Here is a 16,318-nt window from a genome sequence, read left to right as displayed (position 1 = left end):
GTAAGTTATAGATCGGCACATATTATAAACACTACGAACCATTATGGCACTGCCACACTTGTCAATAGCACTTGTATTATTATTGATTACCATACCAAGATTCTCGAGGTTTCGCTGGGCTGGTAGTGAAAATATGCCATCCGTCAAATTCATCCATTAGTTGTTGTATTTTTATAGGATTTTAAATTGAGTCAGTGCTATTTTCAATGCAAACTATGATGAGCCTATTTATTGTCCTACCTAGACACCCCACGAGTGAGCTAGGTCGATGGGCTGACTGATCAGTTATTTGGTTTGGTGTGACAGAGATAATGATGGCTCCAGCTGGCTCAGAGGATGGGAACCAGACACTTCTAGGCTGAGACTTTCTCCGCTGTCTAGATTTGGTGCGACTGGCTACATTTCCTTACTTCTTCCTCCAATGCCCTAGATTAGGGACACTAGCTGGAATCTTAAAACCTCAGTGAATCCACACCATGCCGGTCTTATTTCTCTGTACTGGACCGAGTCAACCCTTCTGCCATCTACACCTTCCCAGTTCCAACGTTCTCTAACTCTAGAATGCACATTGCACTATAACATGCACCAGTGTTGTGCCCCTCAGCACAGCCATTGTTATTAACACACAACAGGGACCTGTGTCCACAGACCTGCAGAACCGTACAGCCTGTGGGAAATAGTCAATCCCAGGCCATGCGAGAAGAAACTGTACAACCTCTGTGTGAGAGAGTGAGTGAGTAGCAGGCTGTGTGTGTGAGCGAAGGAAAGGTTGATATTCTCAGATGGCACGAGAACAGAGCAGTGTCTTTGTTCAAGTCGCCCATGCCCCCCCCCCTCTCCATTCCTTGGGTTTGAATTCTACTCACACACACTCACTTTCTCTCCTCGGGGTTTGTTGACATGGCATTTCTCACAACAATGCAAACTGTTCTCAGCTGCAGAGCAGAGCTCTCACCTCCCCTGTCACTGATTGGTGTGTATGTGTGTGTACTCGGAGATGGGACGGGGGTCTCAATCTCCCATCAGTGAGACGGGCACATCTCTCTGCGTCTCCCTCCCGCTGGGTACAAACCAACGTTGAATCAACATTATCAAGACTGGACGTTGAACAGACGTCTGGGCTTGACATTGAAATAGAAATGAGTCGTTTTATGTCATTCTACTTCTATGTATTAGTGAGGCCGGAATTCAATCCAATCACGCCTTGTCTGCAGTGCACCCTTTCAAAGGCAACGCACCACATTCGAGGAGGCCGCATATGTCACCTCAATCCCGGACTAATTCTATTTGTACAATGCTCTCCTCGCTACTCATGCCGGTCTACATAACTCTTGTTTCTCAACACGGTAACACAACTAGTCGTTTTGAGGTGGCGTCGTCACATCTCCTCTCCACAACGACATTTCCACACCACTCACATCCCATTCAGAGAAACCCCATCCGCTCTTACATTTACATTTAAGTCATTTAGCAGACGCTCTTATCCAGAGCGACTTACAAATTGGTGCATTCACCTTATGATATCCAGTGGAACAACCACTTTACAATAGTGCATCTAACTCTTTTAAGGGGGAGGGGGGGGGTTAGAAGGATTACTTTATCCTATCCTAGGTATTCCTTAAAGAGGTACCAAGTAGTATAAGTTGAGAGACTTGTCTATGTTGTCACCCTATTGGGCAGGAGGTAGCCTAGTGGTTATAGCGTTGGGTGAGTAATCGAAAGGTCGCTGGTTTGAATACCTGAGCCGACAAAGTGAAAATCTGTCGATTGCATGCCTATGTGTGTTTGCATGCATGCTTGTGTCTCCGGGGAACTGTACTTCCTCAGAGGTAGGGAGCGAGCAGGCCAGAGGTGGATGAACGCAGTGCCCTTGTTTGGGTGTAGGGCCTGATCAGAGCCTGAAGGTACGGAGGTGCCGTTCCCCTCACAGCTCCGTAGGCAAGCACCATGGTCTTGTAGCGGATGCGAGCTTCAACTGGAAGCCAGTGGAGAGAGCGGAGGAGCGGGGTGACGTGAGAGAACTTGGGAAAGTTGAACACCAGACGGGCTGCGGCGTTCTGGATGAGTTGTAGGGGTTTAATGGCACAGGCAGGGAGCCAGCCAACAGCGAGTTGCAGTAATCCAGACGGAGATGACAAGTGCTGGATTAGGACCTGCGCCGCTTCCTGCGTGAGGCAGGGTCGTACTCTGCGAATGTTGTAGAGCATGAACCTACAGGAACGGGTCACCGCCTTGATGTTAGTTGAGAACGAAGGTGGTTGTCCAGGATATCATGGAACGGGCAGTCCTTCCCCGGGAGGAAGAGCAGCTCCGTCTTGCCGAGGTCTTCATAGATGACTGCTAGGAGATAGTGTATGACTGTCCTTCCGACTGACTATCAGCTGTTATTTCTATTGTGTATTTGTCTTATGTACCCAGGGCCGATCAGTCCTTAGAAAAACAACAGTATGACACTTACATTAGGAAAGGCAACTTATAGGAAAGGCAGTTGGCTGACTTTGGCAGAAAAGCTCATTCAGAGTTGATGACAAACACTGATGTGGTTTTTGCTTGAGGAGTTCTCAGAGAAAATGTTATCTCTGCCCAAATAATTACGAAACGCTACAGTCCGGTTTTTCGCAAGCATCTAGAATACGTCTTTGTTCGTTGTCATGCACCTGGGGCCTGTTATTGTCTTATTCGGGCAATCCCGCGGTTTAGCCCGTCTATTATCAGACAGCTGCAGTATTGCTTTGTTTCTATCACACATTTTCCAGACACGATTCATCTTCTCCTGTCTACGTGCCAACATCATTTATGTTTTGTGTACAGCCTACCAACCGTTCTATATATACTAATCAAGTAGGAGTCTTGTGTGACGATCAAAGGAGGAACTCCCTAGGATCTAGTCATAAATCTATGGGTTTATAAGACTCTGTCATTACCCTCCGTGTGTGTATTTTCCTGCGTACGTCGTGATATTACAGCAGTAGAAGTGAAGTTCTGATTGTTGCCCTCACCGTTCTTTCACAGCCCGACTGTAGAACTTACATTCTGCACTTTTATGACTTTATTACTAGTAAATATGCTAACTATGCATCCTCTCTCTGACACTATCACTATCACTATCACGCTGTCAGCCTTGCACTTCTCTCTCTGTAAGGGTCGGACCAAAGGGTATTTATTGCTGTTTTGCAGCCTTGTAAGGCACAGTGTGTGTTGATGATGATGATGATAATTCTCAAGTTGTCTTGTCTATGGAGTCTTGTCCGTGAATCTGCCTAGCGACAGAGCCACTGTCCAGACCGTGGAGATAGACCTCTGGTGAGAACATTGTTTTGTCGCTACACTCCTCGAAAAAAAGGCTTCCAAAAAGGTTCTTCAGGTGTCCCCGTGAGATAACCCTTTTTGGTTCCATGTAGAACTCTCTGTGGAATGGGTTCTACATAGAACCCAAAATGTTTCTTCCTGGAACCAGAAGGCTTCTACCTGGAACCAAAAAGGGTTCTTCAAAGGGTTGTCCTATGGGGACCGCCGAATAACCTTTTTAGGTTCTAGATAGCACGCAGACTGTACTGTTAGAGCTACTGAAGAGAACAGAGAAGGCGTCTTTGGTGAACGAGCCTATCGCTACTGAGTCAGTGAGGTCATGGCAGTGATTTAGCTAGTGAAAGCCCATTAACAGGTCTGCTAGTTCAGCTCACCCTGCCCAGGCACTCGGATGACAGGAAGTCCCTGGTCTAAGATTCCTAAATCTGAAGCCACCGGCCGCCCACAGGAGAACGTCTGTTTACCCAAAACCAACACGTCTGCCACCCGCCAGGCATGCCGCTGTGTTTGTTCTGTCCATATTTAGAACGAGTCAGAGCTACAGGAGAGGCCAGGAAGCAGAGATAGGCCTGAATGGACAGATTGTACCTCCTATGTGTCTGAATAGTAACAATACTTTATAGATATGTTTTGTGTTGTGTATTAACATGTGGACATATTCATAAACCATTATGTCTCGGAGTGTTCAGTGGAAACGCTACGACTGGTTTAAACTGATCTGAGTGTAGTGGAGTGAAACCAGAGGCAGCAGGATCACCCTGACATGCAGGTTTGGTTATCCCACCCCAGGTTACTGAAACCTCCCCTGTGGTGTCATGCAAATATTGTCTGAGAAAGTTGATCGCCAGAGGACATTTCAAATCAAATGTATTTATAAATCCCTAATTACACCAGCTGATATCTCAAAGTGCTGTACAGAAACCCAGCCTAAAACCACAAACAGCAAGCAATGCAGGTTAGAAGCACGGTGGCTAGGAAAAACTCCCTAGAAAGGCCAGAACCTAGGAAGAAACCTAGAGAGGAACCAGGCATTGAGGGGTGGCCAGTCCTCTTCTGGCTGTGCAGGGTGGAGATTATAACAGAACATGGGCAAGATGTTCAAATGTTCATAGATGACCAGCAGGGTCAAATAATAATAATAATACAGTGCAGTACATCAATCAGCTCAGAGGTTTATTAGGAGGGGGTAGGTGGAGGATACGGTTGGAAGTCTTACTTTAATAGAGCCCTTTTTCTTTCTCTCTCAGTACTGTATATGCCGGTTGGGCATGCCTATGAAGGACAGGGCGCACACTCACGCACGCACACACTAGTCAAACAGAGCGGGCTCTCTCATGCTGTGTGTGTGTGTACAAAGTGATGCCTGTTCTCCACTGGGGCAGGGCAGCCTGATCCTGTGTGGCCGTCATAACAGACCCCCCCCCACCCCACCCCTCTCTCTCTCTCTCTCTCTCTCTCTCTCTCTCTCTTCTCTTCTCTCTCTCTCTCCTCTCTCTTCTCTCTTCTCTCCTCTCTCTCTCTCTCTCTCTCTCTCTCTCTCTCTCTCTCCTCTCTCTCTCTCTCTCTCTCTCTCTCTCTCTCTCTCTCTCTGCCAGGCTGAAAGGGACGTCTGTGTGATGTTCTGCTGGGAGGGGTCACAGTCTGGACACACACACACACACATGGCACACGTGAATGCAAGCACACCATACACACTCACATACAAGGCCACATTCACTCACGCCCTAACCCTATTCTATTCAATATCAACTCCATTTCAGGAGAGGATCATTTCCGTGGGAGAGACGTGCACTGATTTGGTGTGTGTGTGTGTGTGTGTTGTGTGTTTGTGTAGGTGTGGTTGAAAATTCATATGAAAGGGGTGTGTTAAGTACCGTGTCCTTTGCATATATTAGACAGCCTGTCAATCAGAGTTGTCTGTTGATGATGATGTGCTTTGAAGTCCGGTATTTGTTTGTCCCTGTTCCAGCCCTACCTCTGTGCATGCGTTTATATGTAGGTGTGTTTCTGTCATTCCACAGCTCTTTCTTCCCTCCCACTGCATGTCACTGTCAGTCATTACTGTCAGTCATTCCTCCCAGGCATGTAGGTGCTTTGATCATCAGGAACAAATCATATTTAGATCCATTATCTATCATGTCGTGTTGCTTTTCTGTTTTATACAACAGGTGGTTCTAATCCTGAATGCTGATTGGTTAAAACCGCATTCCAGCTAGTGTCTATTCCATAAGTTACCACCGGATAAATCTATGACGTTAAAATGCCTATTTACTCTGTTCCATCTGACTGCGCAATTCGCTGTCTCATCAGCCCAGCCAGGCAATTTATCAACCTGATCTCCACTATAAAAAGCATCTAAACATTATCTCACATTTCTTTTAGGCTAACATTTCGTTTTCAACAGCAGAGATTTGTATAAACCTTGCGGTCTGTCTCCGACATTTTCGCCATTGTTTCAATATTCAAATTCGATTTCCAGATGTCCCATCGTAATGAACGTGTCGGGATGAGACGGACAGGAAGGCAACTTTTCGCAGCCAGTCGAAATCATGAATCAGCTTCATTTTTATAGATATACAGTACCAGTCAAAAGATTGGACACACCTACTCATTCCAGGGTTTTTCTTTATTTCAAACGCATTAAGAAGAAAATAAATTCCACAAATACATTTCTAACAAGGCACACCTGTTCATTGAAATGCATTCCAGGTGACTACCTCATGAAGCTGGTTGAGAGAATGCCAAGAGTGTGCAAAGCTATCATCAAGGCGAAGGGTGGCTACTTTGAAGAATCTCAAATATAAAATAGATTTTAATCTGCTAAACACTTTTATTTTGTTACTACATGATTCCAAATGTGTTATTTCATAGTTGTGATGTCTTCACTATTATTCTACAATGTAGAAAATAGTAAAAAATTAAGAAAAACCCTTGAATAGGTTTGTCCAAACATTTGATTGGTACTGTAAATACAAAGAACTATCAATAGAAAAAAGGTCAAACGAAACGAAGTGCAGCTAGTTTGCAGTCTTTCCAGTTTTAGTTTGAAGTGATTGTGTTAGCTGTGTTGTTGGCTAGCTCCTCTGAACAACAGTGTCCTAACGAGAGCACATTTTCTATGCCAGGCGAAATCACGCCTCATTAGCTCATTGTTATGGATGTATCCAAATAAATGTCACTAGAAAAACTGCTTAACAAATGCAGCTACTGTTGTTATTCTGTCTGCACTGTTTGACGTGACTGTACATTAGCTGTAGTTGGCTAGCTAGCAAGCAAGGGAAAAGAACGTTGCCAGCCAGTATGGCAATGGAACATTTAGAACGAACGACTGGGTCGCGTCCATAGATACAGAACAAAAAGACTGAACGACTGGGTCGCGTCCATAGATACAGAACAAAAAGACTGAACGACTGGGTCGCGTCCATAGATACAGAACAAAAAGACTGAACGACTGGGTCGCGTCCATAGAACAAGAACAAAAAGACTGAACGACTGGGTCGCGTCCATAGATACAGAACAAAAAGACTGAACGACTGGGTCGCGTCCATAGACAGAACAAAAAGACTGAACGACTGGTCGCGTCCATAGATACAGAACAAAAAGACTGAACGACTGGGTCGCTGTCTCTGGTAACCGAACCAATAGAACGAACGACCAGCCGGCTTGGGTAGCAACCTTAGATTTGTGTCGGACTATATCTCGTGGAAGGATGAAAAAGTATAGAATAAATTAAATCAAAAATCCTTTAATATAAATAAATATGTAAATCATTATTTGAATATGTTGGTAACCCGTTGTATAAAAATGATAAAAGCGGGTGTTTGGAGGAATATATGACACGGTTCGACTTCATCTCGAGCCTAACAACACCTGTGCAATATGTCCTCCAAACACTGGCTTCTCGGCATATTCACTTAAATAAGCTCAAGGGTGAGGTGCTGTACTGGATATTCTGGTTCTTTAAGACAAAAGGAAATATTTGCAATAATGAGGGGTCTTCTAACTTCCTGGTGTTGTGTTGGCAGCCTCTTCCTCAGACTTCATAAATCCTCATTGAAGAGAAACCATCTTTGATACTGGAAGGTACCTGTACCATACTCAACTTCCTGTCAGGTAACCTGTGGCAATGGCTCTTTAACCATGTCTTTTTGGAAATGGCACCCTTTTCTAGTGCACTACTTTTGACCAGAGTGTCTCCAACCCCTTCCGCTGTGAAGTCTTCTCCAACTCCATTTAGCTTTTCTTCTGTTCTGAAGCCGGACATTCATAGTTACTGTAGGGTTTGTAATTAGTGTGTGTGAGAGGGGTCATTACTCCTAACCCACAGCAGCAAGCTTCCACGCTCTACAGCACAGCTACATTTACACTCTCCCTTTCTTGTCCTCGCTAGAGGCCTGGCTAGCTGTTAACTGGTTGTGTATGTGTGTGTGTGTGTGTGTGTGTGTGTGTGTGTGTGTGTGTGTGTGTGTGTGTGTGTGTGTGTGTGTGTGTGTGTGTGTGTGTGTGTGTGTGTGTGTGTGTGTGTGTGTGTGTGTGTGTGTGTGTGTGGGACGTGTTTAACTATTCTTGTGGGGACCAGAAGTCCCTACAAGAATAGTAAACGAACAAAAAGTTGACCAGCTGGGGACATTTTGTTAGTCCCACAAGGTCAAATGCTATTTCTAGGGGGTTTAGGGTTAAGGTTAGGTTAGAATTAAGTTAAATATTAAGTTTAGGAGCTAGGGTTAGGTTTAGGGTTAGGATAAAGTTTAGGTTTTGGGGTTAGGGTTAAGGTTAGGGTTAGGGTAAGAGTACGGGTTAGGATTAGGGTTAGGGTTAGAGAAAATAGGATTTTGAATGGGACTGAATTGTATGTCCCCACAAGGTTAGCTGTACAAGACTGTGTGTGGTGTGTGTGTGTGTGTGTGTGTGTGTGTGTGTGTGTGTGTGTGTGTGTGTGTGTGTGTGTGTGTGTGTGTGTGTGTGTGTGTGTGTGTGTGTGTGTGTGGTGTAGGGTGTTGTGTTGTACCGGGTGTTTGGCTATGTTTCTCTTTAGAGTAGGGCATGGTGTCCCAGCCCTAAACGGGGAGAGGAGCCAGATCTACAGTAGCCTAGTAAGGACATAGTTTGGCCAGGTATTCAGAGTTCTACAACACGATCCAGTGAGTCTCTGTTCTCATATTTCCCTGGTCTCTGTGTCGTCTTACCACTGATCGCTGTGTAGCCCTACATTCACTGACGAAGCTGTTTAGGATAGAGGCAGACATTTTGTCAGGGCTTAGTAGTTTGTGTTTTAATAGTCGTTTTTTTTTCTTCACCTGGAACCCATTTCCTGGGCTGTTCACAAGTTTTAACTCCATATCCTCCGTCCCTTCCGTCTCTCTCACCCGCTCCCTTTTTAACCCTATAACGTACTGCTTCCTCTATCCTTCCTCCTTTTCCTCCTCTCTTCCCTTGAGGCAGGGTGGGGGAAGGGACAGTCAAGGTGGACATGCCTGCTCCTGCCCCATAGTCTAAACACAGCTCCTTCACCTCTCTGATGCCTCTCTCTCCCTGCATTTTTACATTGACATCATTTTCCTATTAGACGATGTCAACCAGAGAGACATGTATTGAGTGCTTTCAGAACAACTTAATAAATGCAATGGTTGAACAAGTTGTTTCCCTCAGCAGGCTTGTAAGCCTTTCACTGGACGCCCTTTATGTTGAAGGGGACTGTGACTCAATGGAACCAAACCCACTACACTCCCACGGAGAGACCGCTTGATCAACAGTTGAAGGATGTCAGTGGGGCAGAGTGACTGCATGCCCGGTCACTGTGTCAGAGCAGGCCTGGAAAAAGTGAAATGTCACTGAAGCGGGGTGTGTGAGTTCTGGACTCAATTAAGCTGCCTTGGTAGGAAACCATGGGAGGCGGGAAGAGAAAAAGAGAGGGAGATAGAGTTTTCCAGACACTAGTCATCTTCCAGCCTCTTGTATCTCTGCCTCTCGCTCTCTCTCTCTCCCTTCTTCCCTCCCTCCCTCCCTCTTTCCATTTCAGATCCCGCTGCTTAGTCTGTCTGCCAAGGGTGTGTGTGTCTGATAACACTTTGAGTCACTGTCTGAACTCTGACCCCGAGGATGTTCAACGCATGAGCTCAACGGTCAGTCCATTAAGAGGATCTGAAATTCATCAACAACAAATGACATTTTTACTACTTTCATCCACATTTTTTTGCTCGTTTTTAAGTCTTCTTTTTCAGGTCCAACTGCCCTCCCCAACCACATAGGATACACACTTTCCCATAAAGTGAATTACTTTTCAAAGTAGTGCACTATATGGGCAATAGGGTGTCACTCACAGGAGGCGGTGAGAGGAGGACGGATCATAATAAATTAAGGAATGGAGTGTGTTTGATGCCGTTCCATGAATTCCATTCCAGCATTTCAATTAAGGTGCCACCAGCCGCCTGTGGTGTCAATGTACCCTTTAGTAATGTCATTTAGCCATGTCCTTTGTCATGCAGTGGTTTCCCCTTCTCAGTTCACATGACTGCTTCGAGTGATTATCTTCTGAAACACACCGTGTTTGGAGAGTCAACACATCACACCGGTTTAACGTCACACCCACTGGTAGTAGTATCCTGGAATTACAGACAAACCAGTCCTCCACCTAATCCTATCCAATCAGTGTGTCTCATCGGTCATTCCGACCTCTGACCCTTCACCCTGCCCAGAGGGGGATAACTGGGTCACATAGCGGTCGTGTTTGGTTGAAATGAATGGTCACAATTTTTGAAAATGAAGAGTACTGCATGAGATTCAGTGTTCCGTTTAAAAAATAAAAATAAAACATTTTTCTGTGGAGCATGACCATGGGATTGGATCGTAGCATTGCATTGTTACAAAGGACAGAAACACAACCCTGGCTTCAGTTGGTCCCTTCAGTCCCAGCCCCCCCAGTCTGAAACCCCACCAAACCCCCAGTCTGAGCCCTGTTTCTGGGCCTCTGTCCTGCCGTCAGCCCGTGATAACCCCCAGTCTGAGCCCTGTTTCTGGGCTCTGTCCTGCCGTCAGCCCGTGATAACCCCCAGTCTGAGCCCTGTTCTGGGCCTCTGTCCTGCCGCCAGCCCGTGATAACCCCCAGTCTGAGCCCTGTTTCTGGGCCTCTGTCCTCCGTCAGCCCGTGATAACCCCAGTCTGAGCCCTGTTTCTGGGTCTCTATCCTGCCGTCAGCCCGTGATAACCCCCAGTCTGAGCCCTGTTTCTGGGCCTCTGGTTCTCTCCTGCCGTCAGCCCGTGATAACCCCCAGTCTGAGCCCTGTTTCTGGGTCTCTATCCTGCCGTCAGCCCGTGATAACCCCAGTCTGAGCCCTGTTTCTGGGCCTCTGGGTTCTCTGTCCTGCCGTCAGCCTGTGATAACCCCAGTCTGAGCCCTGTTTCTGGGTCTCTATCCTGCCGTCAGCCCGTGATAACCCCAGTCTGAGCCCTGTTTCTGGGCCTCTGGGTCTCTGTCCTGCCGTCAGCCCGTGATAAACCCCAGTCTGAGCCCTGTTTCTGGGTCTCTATCCTGCCGTCAGCCCGTGATAACCCCCAGTCTGAGCCCTGTTTCTGGTCTCTATCCTGCCGTCAGCCCGTGATAACCCCCAGTCTGAGCCCTGTTTCTGGGTCTCTGTCCTGCCGTCAGCCCGTGATAACCCCAGTCTGAGCCCTGTTTCTGGGTCTCTATCCTGCCGTCAGCCCGTGATAACCCCCAGTCTGAGCCCTGTTTCTGGGTCTCTGTCCTGCCGTCAGCCCGTGATAACCCCCAGTCTGAGCCTGTTTCTGGGTCTCTATCCTGCCGTCAGCCCGTGATAACCCCCAGTCTGAGCCCTGTTTCTGGGTCTATTCCTGCCGTCAGCCCGTGATAACCCCAGTCTGAGCCCTGTTTCTGGGCCCCTGGGTCTCTGTCCTGCCGTCAGCCCGTGATAACCCCAGACACAGCTGGAGCTCCAGGCCCGGAGTGTGTTCATTCCTGCCGGGAATAATATCAGCCAACCACAACAGTCAGAACAGGACCTCAGTCTTTATCATAGTTGTTTTGAGTTGATCATCTGTGAAGACACTCTGTCCTGCCTCCTATCTGAGCCATCAGTCTTAGGGGTTAGAGTTAGGAGGGACGCGCTGGCTATGACGCAATGACTAATGCTACATGACTAGGTTGTACATGGAAGCATCCAAGGCAAACGCACATGTGCCATGAATTTTGTGTGTGTTGTGTGTGTGTGTGTTGTGTGTGTGTGTGTGTGTGTGTGTGTGTGTGTGTGTGTGTGTGTGTGTGTGTGTGTGTGTGTGTGTGTGTGTGTGTGTGTGTGTGTGTCATTATCAGTGAGTCCGTTCACAAGGAAGAGGCCAGGGCAAGGTACAGCCTTATACACACACACACACACACACACACACACACACACACACACACACACACACACACACACACACCACACACACAACACACACACACACACCAAAACCACACACACAGGCATGGTTTATGTGTGGGTGTGTGGAGAGAGTCATTTCTTCCTCTCTCTTTCGGTGCACATCTGGTTTTCAGGGAAGGTATTTCGTCATCAATTCTGCCTCTTCCCTTCCCCCATGCTTAACCGACTTCCTCTCTTTGCCTAAGCACACTAAACACACACAAACACACACACATATTTATGCCCCTGGGGTCAGCAATTACAGAACACCACAGAAATTCTTTCAAACCCTTCTCATCCTCTCGACTTCAATCAAATCAAATTGTATTTGTCACATACACCGAATACAACAGGTGTAGACCTTACCGTGAAGTGCTGACTTACAAGCCCTTAACCAACAATGCAGTTCAAGAAATAGAGTTAAGAAAATAATTACTAAATAAATAAAAAGTAAAATAACAATAACGAGGCTATATACAGGGGGTACCGGTACGTGTCAATGTACAGGGTTACAGGTTAGTTGAGGTCATTTGTACATACAAACTCAGCAAAAAAAGAAACGTCCCTTTTTCAGGACCCGTCTTTCAAAGATAATTCATAAAAATCCAAATAACTTCACAGATCTTCATTGTAAACGGTTTAAACACTGTTTCCCATGCTTGTTCAATGAACCATAAACAATTAATGAACATGCACCTGTGGGAACGGTCGTTAAGACACTAACAGCTTACAGACGGTAGGCAATTAAGGTCACAGTTATGAAAACTTAGGACACTAAAGAGGCCTTTCTACTGACTCTGAAAAACACCAAAAGAAAGATGCCCAGGGTCCCTGCTCATCTGCGTGAATGTGCCTTAGGCATGCTGCAAGGAGGCATGAGGACTGCAGATATGGCTAGGGCAATAAATTGCAATGTCCGTACTGTGAGACGCCTAAGACAGCGCTACAGGGAGACAGGACAAGATAGCTGATCGTCCTCACAGTGGCAGACCACGTGTAACAACACCTGCACAGGATCGGTACATCYGAACATCACACCTGCGGGACAGGTACAGGATGGCAACAACAACTGCMCGAGTTACACCAGGAACGCACCATCCCTCATCAGTGCTCAGACTGTCCCCAATAGGGTGAGAGAGGCTGGACTGAGGGCTTGTAGGCCTGTTGTCAGGAAGGTCCCCACCAGACATCACCGGCAACAACGTCGCCTATGGGCACAAACCCACCGTCGCTGGACCAGACAGGACTGGSAAAAAGTGCTCTTCACTGACGAGTCGCGGTTTTGTCTCACCAGGGGTGATGGTCGGATTCGCGTTTATCGTCGAAGGAATGAGCGTTACACCGAGGTCTGTACTCTGGAGCGGGATCGATTTGGAGGTGGAGGGTCCGTCATGGTCTGGGGCGGTGTGTCACACCATCATCGGACTGAGCTTGTTGTCATTGCAGGCAATCTCAACGTTGTGCGTTACAGGGAAGACATTCTCCTCCCTCATGTGGTACCCTTCCTGCAGGCTCATCCTGACATGACCCTCCAGCATGACAATGCCACCAGCCATACTGCTCGTTCTGTGCGTGACTTCCTGCAAGACAGGAATGTCAGTGTTCTGCCATGACCAGCGAAGAGCCCGGATCTCAATCCCATTGAGCAAGTCTGGGACCTGTTGTATCGGAGGGTAAAGGCTAGGGCCATTCCCCCCAGAAATGTCCGGGAACTTGCAGGTGCCTTGGTGGAAGAGTGGGGTAACATTTCACAGCAAGAACGGGCAAATATGGTGCAGTCCATGAAGAGGAGATGCACTGCAGTACTTAATGCAGCTGGTGGCCACACCAGATACTGACTGTTACTTTTGATTTTGACCCCCCCTTTGTTCAGGGACACATTATTCAATTTCTGTTAGTCACATGTCTGTGGAACTTGTTCAGTTTATGTCTCAGTTGAATCTTGTTATGTTCATACAAATATTTACACATGTTAAGTTTGTTGAAATAAACGCAGTTGACAGTGAGGCGACGTTTCTTTTTTTGCGGTTTAGGTAGGGGTAAAGTGACTATGCATAGATAATAAACAGCAGCAGTGTAAAATCAAAGAGGAGGGGGTCAATGTAAATAATCGGGGTCGCCATTTTATTAATTGTTCAGCAGTCTTATGGCTTGGGGGTAGAAGCTGTTAATGAGCCTTTTGGACCTAGTCTTGGCACTCCGGTAATGCTTGCTGTGCAGTAGCAGAGAGAACAGTCTATGACTTGGATGACGAGTCTTTGACAATTTTTTGGGCCTTCCTCTGACACCGCCTAGTATATAGCTCCTGGATGGCAAGAGGCTTGGTCCCAGTGATGTACTGGGCCGTACGCACTACCCTCTGTAGCGCCTTGCCGAGCAGTTGCCATACCAGGTGGTGATGCCACCGGTCAGGATGCTCTCGATGGTGCAGCTGTAGAACATTTTGAGGATCTGGAGACCCATGTCAAATCTTTTCAGTCTCCTGAGGGGGAAAAGCTGTTGTCGTGCCCTCTTCACAACTGTCTTGGTATGTTTGGGCCATGATAGTTTGTTGGAGATGTGGACGCCAAGGAACTTGAAACTCTCGACCTGCTGCACTACAGCCCCGTCGATGCTAATGGGGCCTGTTCGGCCCCTTCTTTTCCTGTAGTCTACAATCATCTCCTTTGTCTTGCTCACATTGAGGGAGAGGTTGTTGTCCTGGCACCACACTGTCAGTTCTCTGACCTCCTCCCTATAGGCTGTCTCATCATTGTTGGTGATCACGCCTACCACTGTTGTGTCGTCAGCAAACTTAATGATGGTGTTGGAGTTGTGCTTGGCCATGCAGTTGTTGGTGAACAGGGAGTACAGGAGGGACTAAGCACACACCCCTGAGGGGCCCCAATGTTGAGGATCAGCGTGGCAGATGTGTTGTTGCCTACTGTTACCACTTGGGGGCGGCCCGTCAGGAAGTCTAGGATCCAGTTGCATAGGAAGGTGTTTAGACCCAGGGTCCTTAGCTTAGTGATGCGCTTTGTGGGCACTATGGTTTTGAATGCTGAGCTGTAGTCAAAGAACAGCATTCTCACATAGATGTTCCTTTTGTCCAGGTGGGAAATGGCAATGTGGAGTGCAATTGAGATTGCGTCATCTGTGGATCTGTTGGGGCGGTATTTGAGTGTGTCTAGGGCTTCTTGGATGATGGAGTTGATGTGAGTCATGACCAGCCTTTCAAAGCACTTCATGGCTACCGATGTGAGTGCTACAGGGCGGTAGTCATTTAGGCAGGTTACCTTCACTTTCTTGTGCACAGGGACTATGGTGGTCTGCTTGAAATATGTAGGTATTACAGGTTGAAAATGTCAGTGAAGTCACTTGCCAGTTTGTCCGCACGTGCTCTGAGTATACGTCCTGGTAATCTGTCTGGCCCCGCGGCCCTGTGAATGTTGACCTATTTAAAGGTCTTGCTCACATCAGCTACGGAGGGCGCGATCACACAGTCATCCGGAACAGCTGGTGCTCTCATGCATGCTTCAGTGTTGCTTGCCTCGAAGCGAGCATAAAAGGCATTTAGCTCGTTTGGTAGGCTCGCGTCATTGGGCAGCTCGCGGCTGGGTTTACTTTTTGTAGTCCAGCGTCAGAGCCGGTGTAGTAGGATTCAATCTTAGTCCTGTATTGGCGCTTTGCCTGTTTGATGGTTCGTCTGAGTGCATAGCGGGATTTCTTATAACCGTCCGTATTAGTGTTGTGCTCCTTGAAAGCGACAGCTTTAGCCTTTAGCTCGGTGCGGATGTTGCCTGTAATCCAACAGTAGCCCCGTAGGCCCTACTCTGTCACGTGTGTGTGTGGGTGTGTGTGCGTGTGCGCGCGTGTGTGTGTGTGTGTGTGTGTGTGTGGGTGGATGTGCAGAAACCATCCGTCTACCTGCTGGAGATGGAGTCAGAGAGTTAGATGACAGCCCTCACCCAAACACCCCTAACAACACCTCATTACCTCACCCACACTCCAGATCCCCCACCCCAGCTCCCACCGTGCCAGGCCTGAGACAAAGAGGCATTCTCTGCCATCAGGAGCACCAGTAGCACCTCTGGACCAGAGGGAGCCCAACCCAATGACCCACATCCCCCTGCACGACTAGGCCTCACACACCACCACAACCCCGCCGCCCCAGCCCCCTCCTCCATTTTATGTCCCTGAATAGCCAAGGTAATGACAGAGAGGGAGAGGGTTGTGGTCCAGTAAGCCTCCACAGAGTCTAACCTCTCCCTAGAGACCTCCAACACCATAGAAGACTGCCAGAGATCCATTCCTCTCTTCCTTCCTCCTCCTCTTCTGAAGCTAGTCAACACCCAACAGTTTTCTCACCATAATCACTATCACGATCATTATCTCACCAAACCATAACTGTCACACAACACATGATGACAAGGGACAAACATGATGGATAGGGGTGTGTCTGTCGGTGGTCGTCCTGGTAAGGGTCCATAGTTTCCTGTGTGACAATCGCTGGGGTCGGCTGTTCTGTTGCTAGGAGACGTGAGCGCCAGTGATGGGGTTGTACATTTTCTGTTGGTTATGGATTCGATGTGACGTAGCCAGCAGTCCTTTCTCCT

General features: G+C 47.5%; 1 protein-coding gene across 1 annotated transcript in view; it reads left to right on the top strand.

The window, feature by feature from the left end:
• LOC111951327 (cyclic AMP-responsive element-binding protein 3-like protein 2) overlaps nt 1–16,318 on the top strand; it is a 30,900-nt gene that overhangs the window by 737 nt on the left and 13,845 nt on the right.

This window comes from Salvelinus sp. IW2-2015, linkage group LG24, assembly GCF_002910315.2.
Source record: "Salvelinus sp. IW2-2015 linkage group LG24, ASM291031v2, whole genome shotgun sequence".
Taxonomy (NCBI): domain Eukaryota; kingdom Metazoa; phylum Chordata; class Actinopteri; order Salmoniformes; family Salmonidae; genus Salvelinus; species Salvelinus sp. IW2-2015.
Note: the sequence above shows the minus strand (reverse complement) of the source record. Positions and strands in the feature narration are given on the sequence as shown.